This window comes from Amblyomma maculatum, chromosome 3 (assembly GCF_055883805.1).
Source record: "Amblyomma maculatum isolate TAMU_Amacu chromosome 3, ASM5588380v1, whole genome shotgun sequence".
In the NCBI taxonomy this organism is placed as follows: Eukaryota; Metazoa; Arthropoda; class Arachnida; order Ixodida; family Ixodidae; genus Amblyomma; species Amblyomma maculatum.
This window is the reverse complement of record NC_139346.1, coordinates 99836697-99850568: the sequence shown is the minus strand read 5'-3', so window position 1 is coordinate 99850568 and position 13872 is coordinate 99836697. Positions and strand designations below refer to the sequence as shown.

Sequence of the window (13872 nt, the reverse complement as noted above, 5' to 3'; positions counted from 1 at the left end):
AGCCATTCTCTTACAGAGAAAGGGAACAAGCCACTGGATACCTGACCCTTTCAATGCTTCCCTTCGTAGACCCGTGTCACCTATGCGTTGGCACTGTGCACCTGTTGGCGACCCCAGCGCCGTGGTTGACAACACTAATTTGGCGTCATCGTTTCGCCGTATTCGATAATGATCGCCAGATTCCTTCACCCTTGTTATTGTTGCTGAAGCGACCCCCTCCAAGCAGGTGCATCTACCTTTTACAATGCGCGGGCTCTATTGTTGGAACCTCGACTCCCAGGTCGTTAGACGCTGTTCGCTTTCAATTCCAACAGCCTCCGTAGATGCGGTTCACTTAGCACTGCGCGAATACCATGATATCGACAGGATCTCTGTCCTGTGTGGGCACAAGGAATGCCGACACTAGATTGGAACCACCGCGTATCAACACCGACTCTTTGCGCCTGTAATAAGATTGAGGTAAGGGTTTCAAAGCCTGCGTGAATGAAACCCAAAATAAGGGAAGTGTGCAAGCTGAGAAATAGATGCTAACGCTGAAAGAATAAGCGCCTCTACCACAGCTAGCTGCTGGCGAAATCGATAGGCGCCCCTCCTAGACTCTATAGAGCGCCGAAAATGCCATTGGTGCCACAGTAGCAAATGATCAATATACCCCTCGCAACCAATAATCACTGTTGCAATATCACACGTGCACACACAAAAAACCTTGCTCAGCAAAAGAAAAAAAAAAGAAAAAAACGGAAGCCAAGTAAAAGATTTAGCATGAAAAACGTGCGCCTTGAGATAAGTTCAAATTATCACGCTGAAGTCAGTTCGCACTTGCACACATCTATTTCGGCACGCAAACACGCACACAAGCAAAAAAAACTGTGGCGTCCATTTGCGCTTGCGTGAGCGCCCAAATGAACCCCGTCAGTCACACCCTTCGTATCTGGGTGCTTTTGAGCAGCACGTATCTAGCGCCTAACGGTTTATCACGTCATTAGGCTGCTTCCACAACAAGGCTAAAACTCTACGTCTTTGACCCTCCAGGATCAATGACGTCCTGATCATCGAACGTGTAAAACACTTGGCCAAAGAGAGCCCCTGATGTCCCGCTCATCACATTGCACCGCTGCAAAGAGTCTTGTGGCGTACATGGAGCACAAATGCTGCCTTGTCTAGCCCGAATTGTGTGGTCGCGGTCATTGTTCTTTATCTAGCATACCGTGAGGCGGTGTGCACTGTTGCCTGCACCAGCTTTCGGGGCACTTGCCGCAGAGTGGCCTCGTGTCAATTTGCCTCGGTTGGAGCCACTTGCTCTCTTCTGGAATGGGCAACGTTTCTGCTTCCTGCACCTTGCTTGGCATGCATGTATCGGCCCGGTCGCATCATTTATACCTGAGTCTCCCTTGCGCTCACCTGGTTTAACTTTGTCTGGTGGCACTGCACTGCCCTCTAACTGCACGACTGGACTCCCGTCAGAATACTCCGCGGCGCTCTCTATGTGCGCCGCGATTGGCCAATCTCGGTTACTCGCCTCACATGACGAAATACTGCTGTCGCGAGCTTCTGGTACCTTGGTTAACACAGTACGCTCTGGCCAAAGCGGCAAAGTTCCGCTTTCCGCTAATTCGCTGAGATCACCGCTGTCATCCTTATTGATTCCATGCGTGCTTAAACCCTCCCTTTCATACGCTCTCTCAGATAGCTTTTACAAAAGCACTGAACCGCGGTTTTTGTACCGGTTTATAGCCATGGCATCGCTACCCTGAACCATGCGAACTTCAGAGACGGTATTCTCTTCATCAACTACGGAAGCGCTGCAATTTGTCCGGATACTTATTTCTTCTCCTTGGCTGTCCCTGCTTTTCTCCCGCTAACTGCTCACCCGTTTCATTATCCGAAGAGCATGCGGGACCGCTGTCTCGTTCGTCAAGAGATCCGGTCTCGACTGGCTGGACACACTCACATTCTACTTTTTGAGGCGTTTCCTCGCCGAGAGGCGCCTTCTCGCTCTTCGGCTTGACCAGTTTCGCCTGAAATGGTCTCAAATGTGTCCTATCCGCTTCAAGTTCGAGTTCCAACTCTTGAATGGGTCGGCGGTGCGAATCTCATTTCGCCTTGTGCACGAAGTACAACTGTGCTAGGCTCGAATACACACACAATTAGGCGCAAAGAATGCGACTGAGGAAACACGCCGTTTCGCTGAGTCGCTCCACAATTTTGCCCTTGCTAGCGTTCTCTCTGGCCTGCTAGGAGCTGAAGATCAGGATCTTTGGTTCGGTCACCGATCCTATTGACACGCCGCTGCGCGTTTCCGCTCTGGATCCTAAGTTCGGCAGCTGGTCCTTCTGACGCGCCGCTGTTTCTCCAAATCAAGATCTCGGTGTCTGCAACCAGGCTCCTGCTTGACTGGGCCAGTATATGTTAATTAGGGCCTTTCAAGACAGTGATGCCAAAGACGACAATAATCGAAGACGACTCCGCTTGATGAGGTCGACAAAACGAATAGGTGAAGTTTATGCTAAAAAAAACTTTACAAATATACAACAATATTCGGTAACTGGAACTAATACTCTGGCGTAGCCGAACATGACGAGTTAGGCCATAGCACAGAAATCTCGATTGGGCACTGGGCCTCAGTTTTAATGCCTCGAGGTCCAGCCGATGTTTAAATAATAACAGATTGCAGCAAGCATCACCCCGATTTGTTGGTTGCAGCTTACCACCCACTCCGGACTTTCTTAAAGCTACCAACGCTTTCCATGGACATGTATTCACGAAAAGAGCACAAAAACTAAGCATACACATTCTGTGACCCCAGCGATCACATTAGCGTGCCAGATCCGGTTCTCAGCCCCCCAACCTTAACTTGTACGCAGGCCCCTCTCTTACAGAGATGGGGAACAAGCCACTGGATACATGACCTTTTCAACGCTTCCATTCGTAGACCAGTGTCACCTAAGTGTTGTCACTGTGCACTTGTTGGTGACTCCAGTGCCACGGTTGACACAAATTTGGCATTGTCGTTTTATCGTATTCGATAATGACAATCCGAGGCCTTCACCCTTGCTATTGTTGCAGAAGCGATCCCCTCCAAGCAGGTGGGTCTCCTTTTTGCCATACGCGGTATCGTTGTTGCAACTTCAGACACCCAGGTTATTAGACGCTGTTCGCTAGCCATTCCAACAGCCTCCGTAGATGCTGTTCACTTCGCACTGCGCGAATACCACGATGTCCACAAGGGCATTTGTCTTGTCTCCACACAAGTAATGCTGACGCTTGATTGTCATCATCATCATCAGCCTGACTATATCCACTGTAGGGCGAAGGCCTCTCCCATATTTCTTCACCTAACCCGGTTCTATGCTAGCTGCATCCACTTAACCCCTGCGAACTTCTTAACCTCATCCGCCCACCTACCTTTCTGCCGCCCCTGCTACACTTTCCTTCCCTTGGAATCTAGTTTGTTACTCTAAGCGACCATCGGTTATCCTCTCTTCGCACTACATGTCCTGCACATGCCCATTTCTTCGTTTTAATTTCCACTAGAATGTCGGCAACTTGAGTCATTTCTCTGACCCACTCTGCACGCTTCCTATCTCTTAATGTTACCCCTACCATTTTTCGCTCCATAGCCCTCTGGGTTGTCCTAACCTTAAGTAGAACTCTCTTGGTTAGCCTCCACGTTTCAGCCCCATAGGTGAGTACAGGTAAGATGCAACTGTTAAATACTTTCCTCTTTAGCGATACCGGTAAGTCATAATCTGTGAGTGCCTGCCAAATGCGCTCCATCCCAATCTTATTCTTCTTGTTATTCCTTTTCATGATCCGGATCGGCGGTTACTACCTGCCCTAAGTCGACACATTCGCCTACTACTTCGAGTACTTCGCTACCTAATGTAAACTGCTGTTCCTTCTCGAGGCTGTTTATAATTTCCTTAGTCTTCTGCCTACTTATTTTCAAGCCTACCTTTCTACTTTTCCTATCTAGGTCACCAATCATTATTTGCAGTTCATTCCCTGAGTTGCTTAGCAAGGCAATGTCGTCAGCAAATTGCAGATTACTGAGGTATTCTCCATCTACCCTTATCCCTAACTGCTCCTATTCCAAGTCTCTGAAACTTCCTCTAAGCAAGCTGTGAATAGTACTGGGGAGATTGTGTCTCTTGCCTAACACCTTTCTTTATCGGAATTTTGTTCCTTTCTTTATGCAGAACTATGGTTGCTGTGGAGCCACTATCTATATCTTCAAGCACTTTCACGTACGGCTTAGTCTACCCCCTGATTTCGCAATGGCTGCATCACCGCCGAGGTTTCAACTGAGTAAAATGCTTTTTCGTAATTAATGAATGCTATGTATAAGGGCTGGTTATATTCCGAGCATTTTTCTATGACCTGATTGATGGTATGGATATGATCGATAGTAGAGTACCGTTTCCGAAAATCTACTTGATCCTTTGGTTGATTTTAGTCAAGGTTGTCGTGATTCTATTAGCGATTACCTTAGTAAATACCTTATACGTAACAGACAGTAAGCTGATTGGGCTGTAATTTTTAAGGTCTTTAGAGTCCCCTTTCTTATGAATGAGGATAATGTTTGCATTCTTCCATGACTCCGATACCGTCGATGACACCAGGCACTGCATATACATGGTCGTCAGTTTTTCTAACATGATATCCCCCCGTCCTTCAGCAAATCTGTAGTTGTCTGATCCTCTCCAGCTGATTTCCCCTTTTTCATAGTTTCTAATGCTTTCTTGACCTCGTCCTTCATCACTGGTGGAACGTCTGATTGTTTTTCTCTACCGCCAATCTCGTTCCGGTACTGACGTTTTTAGCTACTGTAGAGATATGTATCGAACTGCTCAGCTACTGTAACAATCCTGTCCATATTCGTGATGACGTTGCCCGCCTTGTCCCTTATCGCATACATCTGGTTTTTGCCTATGCCCAATTTCTTCTTTACCGCTTTAAAGCTTTCCCCGTTCTTTACAGCATGCTCAATTTTCTCCATGTTATACTTCCTTATATCGGCCACCTTGCGCTTATGGATTAGTTTTGATATCTCGGCCAATTCAAGCTGGTCTGATGGATTGGAAGCTTTCATACTCTGTCGTTTTTTGATCAAATCTTTCGTCTCCTTAGACAGCTCTAGCTATCCTACAGCCTACTTCTACCGCACATTCAGTAATATATCTCTGAAATTATTGTTGATTGCTTCTAGGGTAATGTCGCCATCCTCGTTTAGAGCTGCATATCTATTCTGTAGCGAGATGCTGAACTCTTCTGCCCTCCCCCTCACCGCTAATACGTTGATGGTTTTCTTCTTACTAATCTGTTGCGTTCCTTCTTCAGATTTAGGCTAATTTGGGACCTCACCATCCTGTGGTCACTGCATCGCACTTTCCCGATTATCTCTACATCTTGCATAATGGCGGGGGTTGAACCCATTATGAAGTCAATTTCATTTTTAGTCTCCCGGTTAGGACTTTTCCATGTTCATTTCCGGTTCATTCGTTTGCTGAAGAAGGTATTCATGATTCTTAAGCTATTGCGCTCTGCAACTCAACTAGTAACTCCCCCTGCTATTCCTAGAACCAATGCCATAGTCCCCTACTGCCTGATCTCCTGCCTGCTTTTTCCCTACCTTGGCAGTGAAGTCGGCCATTAGTACTTGATTGTGCCCACCGCATTGTGCACACCGGCCCTTGCACTATCTGATAAGATCTAACTAACGAGCAAAGGTCACAAATTAAATTTGTGGTCTATTAGGCGGCCCCGCCGGGGTGGTGCAGTGGTAAGACGCCCGACTACTGTGCCGGAGTTCCCGGGATCGAATCCCGGCCTCGGCGGCTGCGTTTCGATGGAGGCGAAACGAAGTGGCGTCCGTGTGCTGTGCGATGTCAGCGCACGTTAAAGATCCCCAGGTGGTCGAAATTACTCCGTAGCCCTCCACTACGGCTCCTCTTTCTCTCTTTCCACTTTCATTCCCACCTTCCTCCCTTCCCTTCGGCGCGGTTCGGGTGTCCACAGAGCAAGTGTGACAGTTACTGCGCCTTTCCCTTCCTGTGAACCAATTTAACTTTATTTAACTATTAGGCGTAAACTGCCCAAAAAGTTTCCATCTTGGAAAAACTTCGTCTCGTTTTAGCTTAACTGCGAGCCGTAAAGGGGCACATTTATTGACCTTGCCCGGTGTCGGCTTCCAGCACCGTTTGGGACACCGAGTCAGGTTTTCGATGCCCATGATCTATTGCGGCAGTCTGCCGGAGGAAGACATGAAAAAAAGCTTGCCGTTTTTGCTTAGAAATTGCAAGCTAGGCTAGATCAGCCACTTCTTTGCTAACGATGAAGTTTTTACTGCCTTGGCACCACTCTTGCCGACATTCAATTTTCGTTGCTTTTTTTTGTTACGCACTGGCGATCACTGACGGTCGTCTACGCAGGCCGCAATTTCAATGTAGCAGCATAGCACAGCGAGAAATTGCTGCCAATATATTTCGGAAGTCATGACACTATAATTTCCCTGATTATGTGTATAGGTTGCGCTGTTGCGTTGTTTCAAACCGCAATTTCATTGCGTCCTTTCAATATGCAATTTCATTTGCATCGAGTTTACGCTTCACAGTTATGATGCCATGGTACTTCTATGACGCTGCTACACCGTATAATTATCATTTTTTTATCGGAATAACTGACCGACGAATGCCTCTCTATTTAACAAATTTTCCGACTTAACGAAGTAATACGCGGTTCCCGTCAGCTTCGTTGAATCGAGTTTTAATTGTAGCCATAACTTCCTGGTGACTCGAAGGCAATCGAAAGGATTTCTAATACGGAAAGGTAAACCATCCACTTTCATAGGCTGTCAACCAATTAGGAAAGGAAATCTCTATTAGATACTGAAAGCGAAAGTTTCGTGAGCGTTCGCAGCAAAAACGTTGTGATGTTGATGCCCGCGTCGCATTCTACTGTCTCCTTTGCCAGAATGGGCAGACATCTAATTCGTTACTTATCTAGAGTCTGTTTTTTTTTTATTGTGTCAAAAATGATGCCTATAAACTGCCAGGTCAACAACCCGCAGCTATGTGCTTGTCCATTCTTATAACGAGTAACAAGCTGCCAGGAGCGACTGGAATTTCTTTGCTTGGCGTATGTTATCTGCCACAATCGCAAAATAGATTGCCGTTAGTTTATGCTTCAAGCAATAGATGTCACAACATATAGTATAGCCCTAATCAGAACAAACAAAAATCTTCATTTTTGTTCTTGGCTATTGTTATCCTTGAGCATAACCATGTTCCCGCAAGGGTAAATATAGTGAACGAAAATAGCTGTTGACTCAGAGAGAAAACATGTCCTGCAGCACTCTCAAAAACCAAGCTAAAAAATGAATTTTTTTATGCGCTGCTTCTTTCGTGTTCATAAGCAGTTTGCGGTTTAGTCGAAGTCATGAACTGCTTCGTCGCTGTATTACTTACTGTATATGGCTATCTAAAGCGCATATTATAATCAAGCCCTTATATTTGCAAAACAAATTAAACAATATAATACAAATTGACTAATTGAGACTGCGCCAGTGATTTCAAGAACGTTCACAGCTATTTTTTGCGTGGCGTGAGAGTTCACAAATTATTTCTTTGTTATCTGCCGTCAGGTGCCCTGCAAAACATTACGAGCTTTTGGCCATTCTGCACGCTTATTAGTCCCGTGCAACTGAACTAACCCTCCTCGTGGGTCAAAAATATCCGCTATAGTGCACCTGGTGGCTTGTCGGGATACATTGTATAAACAAAGGAGAGTACCGTGGATGTACGCTTTTTTTTCTTTTCCTTTGTCTGTTTTGGACATAACACAATTTTTCTCGCAAATCTCGAAGAATATTACACGGCTATTCCACTTATATATACAGCAAACATCCAAAGCACGAGAGGTGTAATTTCGCATTATCTAAATAGGATATTAAACGACGAATGTTTTAATGTCATAACTTGGAGAAATTACTGTTTTGTCAACTTTTCTTTGATGGTACACTTAAGAGCACAGGCTTCAAATATTCTAGTAATTGATATCAACAAACAAGGACAACCCTAAGGAATAACGGCTTATTGGGAGAGTTGGTGAACCATGATGGATAATTTGGAGGATAGTGCATCGGCAGGTTTCACCACGTGCATGTTATGGGGAGCTTTTTACATGTGCTGTTATATTTTATGAAAACAGATATAACAAAATTTGACTATTCGCATGTACGTACACCAAGTGTATATATATATATATTTGCTCTGTCGTTCTTCCATTAAATCAGTTGTCAGTTCTTCTCCGTCATTGTCCACTTCTCTTTGTCACGTCTTGTTGCGCACTTATATTACTATCCGTCATGATAACCCTAAGTTAGCTTATAATTTCAAAATCCGCATTATTGAAGCTCATTTTACAATGCTCCTAACGAAAACATTATGAAGCATGGAGTTGAATAGTTCTGAAGCTCTTTTGTCAATAGTTCATGTACTTCAATCTTTTCAAAGAGAATGAAAACGAAAGAGGTGTAATTCTTCGCGCTTCTCGAAGGTGGATGTTTAATATTGAGGTATCTAATTCTTTGTATTGGAAATAAACATTAGTGTTGCACAGTACCACGTAACCACTATACAATTTTTTTTCGAAAACTGTATAATATCAATTGAATGACCACTGGAACAAACCCAGAGTGTACTCAGGAAGCCTGACCACATTTTTTAGAAAGATTTTAAAAAAAGCCCTTTAGGCCAAATTTTAGTCCGCTTCCAATTTACAGCGAAACTTGTTGCATCGTTCCAGTGGCTTTAAGTGAGATTTAAAGTTGAGTGATTTAAAATGTTATATGGTGTGAAATACCAAGCACAAGCAACAATTCGTCGTTAAGAGAGTTTATTTGCGCGGTAGTGTATCATGCAAAGTCGTTATAAAAATATAAAGACAAGGGGATCGCACGTTGTCCTATGTAATAAGTGCTCCAAGCGGGCCATACAATCCGAGGACATTCTTCGCACCTCATAAACTATCTCAAGCTGGCTTCTAGCCACAAAGAGAAGCCATGCAGGCTCCTCCAATGCGGGCCTCAGCTTCCTGGCTTCTTGCTTCACCACGGTCCTGGTCTTGAGCATCAGCCCGTGCTTGTGGCTCAGCTTCGGCAGTAGCCGGAGTGGCCTCTGAAAATGATGAATTGGGATGTTCAAACCCTAAATGATTTTGTGAAGATTCTTCTAAAGGGTCTTCCATGATCTTATTTTAGACGCGGTAATGCAAGAAACTTTCATACCGGTGTGTAGCTCGGTTAGGAAACACAAATTTTAGTTAATTCGTGAATAATAAAATAGAAACAAGAAATGCAGGGCACTGCTATTTAAAAGGTGGCGATAAGCTATCGATCAAACTATAAGTACTTCTAACCACCGGGGTGGTGCAGTGATTAGGGCACTCGGCTGCTGTTCGCAAGCATGAGGGATCAAATCCCGGTCGTAGAGGCACCTTTTCGATGAAGACGAAAAGCAGAGGATCTCGTCAGCTGTGTGCTGCAGAGCTCGTTAAAAAACACTAGTTAGCAGAAATTTATTGAGTCCTCCTACATGGTGTCTCTTATACTCAGAGTCGCATAGAGACAAACACATAAGCCGAACCAAGAAAAGAATTTTTGCAAACGAAAGCATGTGTTCCTCCCGCTATTGAGCCTAAACTTTGCCGTCGCTGTGGCATTGAAGGCTTTGTAAATTTTACCTCGAAATGCTACAGACTAATTCTAGACAGATCGACTGTGTTCACATCACTGGTGATGGTCCCTCAGTGTTCCGGCTTAGACGTCATTGTGCAGTTCATGATCGAATTGTAAACTTAGAGCAACACACTCTTTCCTCATGATAAAACAAGGCTTAAGCATAAAGCAGAGATAATGATTTAACGTGATTAAGGCATGCATGCGGAAATTCGCGCAGGTCTGTTTCAGCAAAAACTTCCGACTATTTTGCACTCTATTTCAACGATTGCCTTATAGATCTAAACTACTTGAACGCCATTGCATTCACAGTGGTATTGAAGTATCCCAGTGAACGTTGTTTCGGAAGAAGAAACGTCAAGAGAAGCCGAAACAAGCACCTCTTCATAAGAAACTGTACCAAACAAATTCGTATTCTCTAGCGAACAAATGTGACGGAGAAATTTTGATTACGTCATTTCACTACTAACAATTACATCGTTAAATGTTGGAGCTTAGTTCGGCTATGTCGACTTACTGCAGGGAAAGCACAAAAATTGAAGCAATATCACACGATATATATTTATCAATTGCCCATATCTGTTCTGACCAGGCGCAGCGTCAAACTAGGGCGAATATTTCTTAGCACTTTCACCGATTCAAATCGATATCCTCAAATTACTTCAAACTAAATCGGAAAAACAAGCATTAGTTCTCATCCGAAATTTAGAAGACTGGCCTGTTAGCAAAGAATGAGTAAATAGCAAGTAGGCGAACAAAGTAGAAGACCAATTCAGTTCCAGAAATTGTGTCGTCAACCACTCAGAAGGCTAAATTTCTTCGCTCCGATGGCTTCTTTCAAGCCGTAATTGTAAACTGCCCTAAATATATAGCACGTCTAGTTTGTTGAACTTCGACGCGAATTTCATTTAATTTTTACCGAACAGAGAAACTAAAACACCGGCATGGAAAAGGAAAGTATAAGAGGTTGGCCAAAAATGCCTGCTTTGTTTGAACAAACTCCCTAGATCTAAAGAATTGGTTGCCGCTATCCAGTGATAGCTAATGTGAGTGAGTGGTGTAAAAAAGCACCGCAATGCAGCAGCATTGTTCCGTCAGCTGCCGAGACTAGCGAAATTGAAGGCAAGCAATTGTGGAATAGGTACGCAACAAAAAACGGACGTACCAATGCCCTTCCACTACATTATTTTTTATTCAAGTTAGTGCCGCTAATCAGGAAACATCTTAAGTCTCAGTACGGTACTTCCATGGCATAGAAAATATTATTTGCTGAAATATACAGTTATTTATAAGGTACAAATATAAAGACTCAAGCACGCGCCTAGCTGCTTGGATGTTGGCATCGTGCTTTCTAAAGGTTGATTTTCACTATTCATACAAACATATTTTATTTCAGTACAGAGATCTTCAAATCGGAATGTACTCGTTCTCCGCTACATGAATTTTATTAAATATGATGGTGCTGTCTGAGAAATTTGCAAGTAATTTGCAACGTCGTTATCAATGTTGAATTGAAGTTATCTTCACCATGAAGCCAGCGTTTGAATCATAGTACCTGCCTCTGCGAGTCTTTGTCCAGCCAAAGCGTCACCACGTTTGTGTTGCAGGTACTCAGTAGTTACCAAAAAAGTCAGATATGTTGCCAATAGAGCACAAAAGCAGTTCCTATCCCATCATGAAATAGAACTTTGTTATAAAGCGTTACGTGATGTCTAAAATGAAAGTGGTCTTGCTGCGGAGTGCAAGATGTGGTACAGCAAGCTTCCGGCCTACAAAAATTTCCTACCGGTAAGAAGCAGACCCAAAATGGCCAAGCCAATAATAAAAACCTTGATCTTCATAGTTGTGAGATCTTGGCAACCTGGATATATGAAAAAAAAAACGCATTGGCAATTTGTGCGAGGCTTGTTTAACTGCGCCAAAAACACTATTTTTCGTTTTTACCTTCTTATCAGAGGAGGTAACCAAACATGAATAACGAGCGACATCTGCGTGTGTATTTAAGATATATTTTACAGGCCGTTGTTCACTGCGATGAAATTGTTATATTGAAAAAGAATACAATTTCTGATCAAAAGTTTCTAACTTTCAGCTTTATATTACAATAGCCAAATGATTGTTATAAAATTTATCTTGTATGCTTCCTAATCAAGCGAGTAATATTTCCAGTATGATAGTCTGATACTGATTCATCACTAAGCGTTTATGCTCACCGAATAAAATTTGCAGTTGCATACTGTAGTCTCCGTTGATTTGTTTCATTAAATAGCTCTACCTCTAAAGGCGGGTTCATTCATAACAAAATCCTCAATGATGGCTTTGTGGCTTTCTCGTTAAGCTGCTGCCGGCAATATAGGGCATTCAAATTGCTGCTGAAACTCCACCATATATTTAGACAAAAATTGCAAATGCAAGATAAAATGCCTATTGCGGGACCAATTCACTATTGCGTACGAAAGACTTCGTGGGCCACGTTTCGAACGACAGACCTAAGATCGACGTCACATAAATAATTTTTGCCATTAGAAGCTTTTATGTTTTAAAATTTCTCATACAGGTACACATTCGACAACAATTCTCACTATGACTCATGGTTGTGAAATCATGCTTAAAAATTTGATTTTTATTATTACATATTCCGTTATACACCCCTTGCAAAGTGTTGCCTCTAGCTGTGAATATTTCCGCGATTTTATTCCTGTGTCAAAAATAATTCGTATATGAAATTGTTTCGCAAGCATGAACTCTTAAGAGAGGAATTACACCGCACTAAATCCTCACTTATCTTTGTTTCCCACCTTTCTCTAATCAAATTTGTTGTAAGTCGTTAAACTGTTCTAGAATTGCGCTGCTTGGTTTATTGCTCCGAAATGGTCATGAAATGAGTATCGTCAAGAAAAACACAAACATTTTTGGTGATCCCGATAATAGTATCTATTATTAATCTAAACAGCGCGAAGAGGAAGACACAAGACAAGATGCAAGGAAGCCAGCATACTGTGGCTTCCTTGTATCTTGTCCTGTGTCTTCGTGTTCGCGCTGTTTAAATTAACGATGGATGTTTAGTTACCCACCCTACAAAGTATCCCGACAATAGTATTCCTCAGAATCTGGGAATTCGAATCGATATGTCGTATCCCTCAGAAACATGAAACTGGTAATCATTTTCTACTGAAAAAGCTAGTGCTCATTTGCTTCTTCTGGCAGCTTCGCATTTTCAAAATAGTGATTTACCGTTTTGCGTTAAGATATTTCACAGATTGCAGTCTTTGGTTTTCTAAATATATTGAGCAGAAGATATTAGGAATTTAGGATAACAATTGATCAGCAATAGTCACTCTTGAAGTCAATCACAGTCTTTGGATTCGCAACTCACCGTTCTGCCTTTAGCTCGATGAAGACGCAACAACGATGGACGCAACCGCAATCACGGCCTTTTATTCTTCGCCACTGACGCATACTGTCGGCTTCATGGGACCGACATAGAACATCATATCTGTGTAATTAAAAATAGCATTCTCTATTTCATCTCGGCATCACGAGAAATAACTGAATTGATACGGCGAACTACATTGCATCCCACAAAAATGCAATTTAAAACTTATCTGCATGTACGGGACGAAAATCTACCTTGCATTTGTTTAATAACAAAGAATCTGGAAACTCAATTATAGCGGCCTTAGTGATGCGCACCACCAGAGCCCGAAACTGCATCTGATTAAAAAAAAAAAAAAAACGGACTTTTACAACCATATGATGTCTTTGAATGCCACTCCAATTTACGCTCTCTTCAAAAACACAAAGACAAAAGAAAATGCCGACCATATTGGCCGTAGCTGGTGTATTATCGTTGAAATGGAAAGTCAGCGACTGCAATACAGTTCATGTAAACGCTAGAATGCGCTCGACATTTACACAGCACTCTTTCGGGGAACATAATACATCACAGCACGCAAATTCATCAAATGACATCCATGAATAACTATTTTGTTATTTCTTCTAACGAGAGCCGTTTCCTCTTCACTAAATGAGGCCAAAATATATACTTGTCCTAGATTACATGCGTTACATTGCGGCCTAACAGAGGATGTTGAACTTAGGAAACAGCAGATGGCATAAGGTGTCTAAGCATCAAG

The 13872-nt window shown here is 43.0% G+C and overlaps 1 long non-coding RNA gene across 1 annotated transcript; it reads right to left on the bottom strand.

The window, feature by feature from the left end:
• Positions 1–8878: 8878 nt before the first annotated feature.
• LOC146195417 (uncharacterized) lies at positions 8879–13217 on the bottom strand. Its single transcript, XR_014705568.1, has 3 exons — positions 13113–13217; positions 11523–11597; positions 8879–9176 (listed from the first exon to the last, which is right to left on the bottom strand). It is a non-coding gene; the product is annotated as an uncharacterized LOC146195417 (long non-coding RNA).
• Between the last annotated feature and the right edge of the window lie 655 nt (positions 13218–13872).